A 7,272-nucleotide genomic window follows, 5' to 3' on the forward strand; every position below is an offset into this window, starting at 1 on the left:
CAGGATGTCCAGCTGGGCTAAACTAATAAAATCAAACCCGGCATCTGGCCAGAATCAGCCTTGAGTGAATGACCTCATCCAGTGACGATGTCCTGGGTGGGGAGCGGCTCTCAAAACATGCACCACTGCAGGGCGCGGTGGCTCAAGCCTGTCATCCCAGCACTTTGGGAGGCCGAGGCAGGCAGATCACCTGAGGTCGGGAGTTCGAGACCAGCCTGACCAACACGGAGAGACCCCAACTCTGCTAAAAGTACAAAATTGGCCCGGCATGGTGGTGCACGCCTGTAATCCCAGCTACTCAGGAGGTTGAGGCAGGAGAGTCACTTGGACCCGGCAGGCGGAGGTTGTGGTGTGCTGAGATTGCACCACTGCACCCCAGCCTGGGCAACAAGAGTGAAACTCCTTCTCAAAACAAACAAAAACAAAAACAAAATCAAAAAACAAAACCATGCACCAGCTTTCTCCTGTTATCACCACCTCCCAATCCTCCTCTGATCCAACAGACCAAGTTGGGTCCCTGCTCATGCTGCCCTGCAGCTGTGCACACCTTCATCTGCTCATGCTTTCAAGTAGAGAGTGCTTTGGTGATGTGGCGGGCAGCCCCGCAGGCTTAGGTGAACCTGAGGGGACGTGGTCAGCAGCTCCGCTGGCTTAGGTGTCCCTGGGGCAGGGGCTGATTCTTGCTCGTCACTGACCCCAGTACCCAGGCCCGCTTGCTCAAGGAGGGGTGCTGGGCATCATGGCCAGAGGGCTGCAGGCCTGCCCAGCTGCTCCTTATCACAGTCTCTGGGCTCCTGGCTTCTTCGGAAATTTCTGTTTTGGTTTTCAAAGCATATCCCTTCTTGCTGACAAGCGGTTGTTTTTTTTTAAAAATCACAGACATGGCAAGAGTCGAAAGTCCTCCAGGGTGAGAGTGAACACAGATTGTGAAGGTCAACATGCTGGCAGCACGTCCAAGGGGGCCCTCAGGATGTCCCCCGATGCAATGATGTCCCCCGTCATTTGTGCCCAGCAACTTCCACGTGTCTCCCCGGTTCTCCTCGTGTTCTACCCCTCTCAGGCCCTGGATGCTGACCAGAGGGGCTACATCTGTGAGCCTCCTTCCCCTCTGGCTTCTGCTGAGTTTGGCCAAAGGGACCTAGGCAGGGCTGTGGAGAGAGAGAACGCAGAGCGCTCAGAGCCTTTATTCTCCGCTCCCTCTCCTGGGGCAGGCTGGAGCTGGCTGTGCCCCTCCCATAAGGGCTTGGCTCCTGTTGGGTGGTCCTCTGCTCTGGGGCTCACCTCAGGACCCCCAGTTTCCCGTCCCCAGTGGTGGTGACAGAGCCTTGCTGTGATTCCCGGGTGTGGCCTCCCTGACTGTCCCTACACCTCTGTACTGACCCCCTTTTGGGACTTTCTGAGAGTTGTCCAATTCAGTTGAGTGTGCTGTCCTCTGTGCAGGCTGGGATGGAGTTGAGAAGGACCTGTTCAACCCTCATTCAAATCCTGCTTGCTGATAGGTCCTCCGCTCTTTGGCACTGTGGCCACCCAGGACCAGCTCTCCCTCACCTTATCCCTGCACCCAGTGCTACCCAGATGCTTTTCCTGCTGCGGCCACAGAATCTGAATGGCCAGAGTCCTGCCAGCTAGATATTAGGGTGCGCTTTCTGGTGTTTGTCTGGGAGCAGTGTGGAGATGTGGATTATTAAAAACCATGTTCTACCAGCAGATCTTGGCTTCAAAGAGTACCTTCTGTTGTGTAAATGGAATTGAAAAAGCTCATCATGGAAAACAAGAAGCATTTTCAGCTCCTAAATTAGAGAATTTATGGTAATAAATCAAGAGAGTCTGCTCTAATAATCACAGGAAAAAACATGATAATATGATTTAATCTTAAAATATTTCTAACATAATATTAGAAAAATTATATTTCACCTAATGTCTGGTTAGCCTGTTGTGAATGTATGCAAATATCTCAGGAAATATTAATATATACTGCCAGCTTTAGCTAATTAAAGAAATAGTTTTAGGAATAACGGCCTCCTGATAATTTAATCACTGTTCAGTCTTTGCAAATAATTGTGGTATTTGTTATTAAGTTCTCTGATTTTCCAAGGAATGAGAAATCTCATATAATCTTTTACTACATTAGCCAAAAATTAAATTTTATTTAATTTTGAAAATTATTGTGATCTGAGGATTTTAGAGCCTAGTTCCAGAAACGTTTCTTTCTTCTAGAACTGCCCAGTGTTGCATTTTACAACACTTGAACTCTGGGTTGCTGAGGAAGTGAACAGCTCTATGGCCAATAAAAGGTAATTAGGCTGAGATAAATTGTTGTAGAACAAATGATCTCATAGGAAGGTTTCCTTATGCTTACACCTTATGAATAATTTTCTCACAAAGACTTTTTGAGGTATAATTTTAAAAATGATATTAATCATAGCATTTAAAAAAAAAAAGTGAAATGATCCAAAGTGCTTAATGATAATTAGGTGGCCCAATAAATAACTTGCACTTATGTAATCCACATTAAAGGAAATATGATTCAGTGTTTAAAATTAAATTTTCAGAGTTCTTAAGACTGTTGTAGTTATAAATTTAAGTGAGAAAAAGAGAAAATTATTTAAATTGGCATGACCAAAAAAACTATAGAAAAAAAACTGAAAGGAAATATATAAAAAATATTAAGTAGGTCCCCCAGAGTGGTGAAATTATACAGGTTGAGCATCTTGAATCTAAAAATCTGACATCTGAAATGCTCCAAAATCAGAAACTTTCTGAGTGTTGACATAATGCTCAAAAGAAATGCTCATTGGAGCATTTTGGATTTTAGACTTTTGGATTCAAAATGCTCAACCAGTAAGTGTTAGGTAAATATTCCAAAATCCAAAATTCAAAGCATTTCTGGTCCCAGGCATTTTGAATAAGAGATAACCTGTATGAGATTTTCATTTTCTTATTTTCTACTTCTGTTTATTCTCCACATTGTGTACCAGGCACATAAAAGATGTTCAGTAACTAAGTATTGTTGAGTGAATAATCAGGGTAAGAACTCAATACTTTTTAGTCTTTTGTGGTAACTTAGGTTACCAGTGTTGTGAAAGGCACCGCTCTCTCTGACTCTTGGCAGGAGAAAGAGAAGTTGACTGCCTGTCTGCCAACAATGCCAGTCCCTTGTTAGGATACAAGGATGACTGTGCCTGGTGCCCTCGCTACTGGAGCTCCAGTCCAGAGCTGGTGATGGGTCAGTGGACAAAGGACCATGATAAAAGAAAGAATGGAGCAAGGACAGTAATGAAGTTCTCAGGGTGATTTGCTCACTGAACATCCCTGCCCCACTGAAGCAGGCAAAGCCAGGGAACTTGCCTTGGCCGATGAAATTGGAGTACAAGTGTCATGTGGCAGTAAGGCCATGTGACTTGCCTTGGCCAAAGAAATGTGAGCAGAAGTGTCATGGGGATCTCCTGGGCAGAAGCTAAGAGCCAGCATTTGTTCACCATGTGCTCATTTTCTGTCTCTCTGACAGGCTGCCATGCTTCAGTTTGTGGATGTCCATCTACCTGTGAAGGGCTGAGCCAAGCCCTGGGCATGTGGTGAGTGACAGGCAGATCTTCGTGGTGGGAAGGCTCTGTGATTGCAGGACGTTTGTTACTTGGTATAACTCAGCCTGTTCTAACTGACAGGGAACACAGCTCTGATTTACAGATAACACTGTACTAATGAGTCTATCATGTGCGTCTTGATTGACATCCTTGAATGCCGTTGTAGGTTGGGGAGTGGGGTCTGAGTTCTGGTCCTTTTTCCCCAGGCTTCATCTCCTGTGTCAATTCAGGCAAGAGGAAGAGAGAGGAGGAAGCTTCCAGATCCAAGCCAGAGGAGGTGGATGCAGCATCCATCGCCCACAGCTTTGGGACCTGGCCCAGCCTCCACCTGGCCGAGACACCCAATCCCAACCCCACCCACATGGCATGCAGAAGAGTCTGAGATGGTGCACGCTGACCCACGGCAGAGTTACAGGTGACGTTTGTTTTGTTTCTACATCCTCAACCTTTCTACAGTAGATGAACGTGTTGTAACAGGACTTTTGCTGCTAGTTAGAAATGCACATTGCTGACGCACCCTCTGCAAGACCTTCTGGTGCCGTGGTCCTCAGCCTTTTTGGCACCAGGGACGTTTTGTGGAAGACAATTTTTCCACAGACTGGGGGTGGGGGGATGGTTTGGGGATGAAACTGTTCCATCTCAGATCATCAGGTATTAAGTTCTCATAAGGAGTGGGCAACCGAGATCCCTTGAAAGCACAGTTCACAATGGGGATTGTGTTCCTATGAGAATCTAATGCCATAGCTGATCTGACAGGAGGGTGAGCTTGGGCGCCAATCCTCCTCAGCCTGCTGCTCACCTGCTGTGTGGCCTGGCTCTTAACAGGCCACAGACTGGTACTGGTTCATGGCTGGGAGTTGGGCACCCCTACCCTGCTGGACAGGGAGCCTCTAAGGTGTCATGGCTGCCAGTGCAAAGCCTGCCTCCCTATGCCTCCCCTGTACCTCCCCTGCACCTCCCTGCACCTTTCTCTAGCCCTACTCCAGTGCCCTTCTTGGTGATGATGAGGCAATTGAGGTCGGGGCTTATTACTTCCCCAGTTGCCACTGGCAATGGGGTTCCTCTGTGTGCTGGATTGGCGAGGGGACTAGCCCCCAAATTCTATCCTGAAAGTCTGCTTTCTAGAGCTTTCAGGTTTGGTATCAGTGGTCTTGGATGGAGCTTCTCCAGCAGAGCTAGGGACAAAGACTTGAGTTCAGGCTGTTTCCTTGGGCAGGGGTCTCAGGGCTCAGGTGAGCAGGAGTGAGGAGAGCGAGGGAGGGAAGGAGTGAACGAGAATACCGGATGGCTTATCCAATCAATAGCTGCTTGGGGTGACTGGTGCTGGGCCCTCTGAGACCTTCTGAGGCCCTTTATGAAATGCATCTCAGCACAGTCCCCTTGGGACAGTAAAGGAAAGAGAATTTGTTATCTGCTTCTGTCCTGGCCAGTGGAGGCTCTGTGTTGGTGACCTGCATACCTGTGATTGCTGAGCAGCCTCCTGGAAGGTGGCCCTTCCCAGGGCCAAGGCAGGAAGTAAGAGGTGAGCAGGTCTCCGAGCCCAGGTGGTGTCAGGTGACACCTGTGCAAAGCTGATCGGAGCCTGGGAGGTGCTGGGTGAAGTGTTGAGGTGAGGCTGGGAGGGTTTTCATGTGGGGTATAAAAGGTATCCCATAGAATTACCTTACATAATGAGGTTTTGCACATGAGACGGGGCACACTCCTCGCTGTTCTGCACCCTGGATAATCCCTGGAGTGTGGGGGAAGGGAACATTTTATAGAACAGGACTGGTGGGAAGGTTTCCTGTAGGGGACAGTCAAGGAGAAAGAAAGAAAGATTTTGCAAAACACCAGGCTGAAGTTTAGCCGTACTCTGCAGCTTTGGCTGCCTGACCCCAGAGCACGTGCTGGTCCTGTGAACTTTGACACCGCTGAGCTTTCCCTCATGCAGTTCCCTGCTTCGAATATGTGTCTTTCACATTGGGGATGCGGTTACACTTCTCTTTCCTCAGCTGAAATGGCAACTTTTCCTCCCTGCCACCCCTCAAGTCAGACAGAAGAAAGTGCTTCTTTCTCTTGCTCCCGCAGTGCCTTCGGATGGACACTTGTCACATTAGATTATAATTTAGATTATAATTCTTTTTTTTTTGAGATGGAGTCTCACTCTGTCGCCCAGGCTGGAGTGCAGTGGCGCGATGTCCGCTCAGTCACCCAGGCTGGAGTGCAGTGGTGCGATCTCGGCTCACTGCAAGCTCCGCCGCCTCCTGGGTTTACGCCGTTCTCCTGCCTCAGCCTCCTGAGAAGCTGGGATTACAGGCGCCCGCTACCACGCCTGGCTAATTTTTTTTTTGTATTTTTAGTAGAGACGGGGTTTCACCATGTTTGCCAGGATGGTCTCGATCTCCTGACCTCATGATCTGCCTGCCTCGGCCTCCCAAAGTGCTGGGATTACAGGCGTGAGCCACCACGCCCGGCCCAGATTATAATTCTTATATATGTGTATATACATCTGCTCATTCTCCTTGCCAGGCTATGGGCCTTCTGAAGGCAGAAATCATATCTTAATTTTCTGAGTGTTCAGCACCCAGCCCAGTGACCAGTCCAGCCATGTGATAAATAACTATTGCATGGAATTAAATTATCTTGTACAATAATTATATATAAATATGTTTTATATGAATAAGTACAAAAATATATAAATAATTATTTATGTTTTATATACGCATATATAAAACACATATATCTCCTATATATTTACCTTTTCATATTATAACGACCAAATGGAATCAGGGTGCGCTTAGTTTGACTTCTCAGAAAACTCACAGTAGCTTATAGCTACTGGTTCCTTTTCACTGTGATTAGAGCCTTTTAATTTGCAACCATCTCAGTGAGATCGATTTCTAGGTATTTTCTTTAAAGCAAGTGTCTTCATTCTGTACTATGTTCCTTCACATTTGCCTGTGGAACTTTGTGAATGTGCATGCATGTTCATTTTCCCAGGGAGATTCTCCCAAATTTTATCAGGTTTTCAAAAGCATCCATAAGTTCACATATTTTACCATCTTCCCCTAAATAGATGAGAACAATGTGTTCATTGCTACCTCTACCAAAACACGGTTGTAGTGTGAACTTCACTTTTTGGAACATGACTTGTGACACTGTTACCACCACCTGGTGGCAGCATATTTTAATCACATACTTGGTTTTTGAAATAGTGAATAAATTAGAATAAAAAAAGAGTCAAGTCAATAAATTCGAATCTATATACTGCTGGCAATAGATGTCACTTCAGTCAAAACCCAGTGTAATTGTTTTTTTTTTTCCACTGAGTTGGCCAGAGCTTTTAGGTGGCACAGGAAAAGGCGAGCCCAGCTCCAAGGACTCTACGGTGTGCACTGACAACACTGTTACCTTAGCCTCCTTGGCCTGGGAACATAAGTTCCAGAAGTTTGCCTGTGCATAACCAAAGCTCCCAGCCAACAAGCACTTAAACTCAGAACTGCCAGGATCCTCAGAACAGAACAACTCTCCATGCCTCTTCTTGCAGCAGGTCATAACTCAATGGAACCGGTTCCACTGTGATCAGTGATCTAGGACATTCAGACTTGTACAGACTTGTGTATTTTCTATTGAAAAATATAATCTTTTGAAAAAATTCAATGTTATCCTTAAAATGTTGACACTTATATCTTAAAGACATGGCATTTAC

This window comes from Trachypithecus francoisi, unplaced genomic scaffold, assembly GCF_009764315.1.
Source record: "Trachypithecus francoisi isolate TF-2019V2 unplaced genomic scaffold, Tfra_2.0 Lachesis_group9, whole genome shotgun sequence".
In the NCBI taxonomy this organism is placed as follows: domain Eukaryota; kingdom Metazoa; phylum Chordata; class Mammalia; order Primates; family Cercopithecidae; genus Trachypithecus; species Trachypithecus francoisi.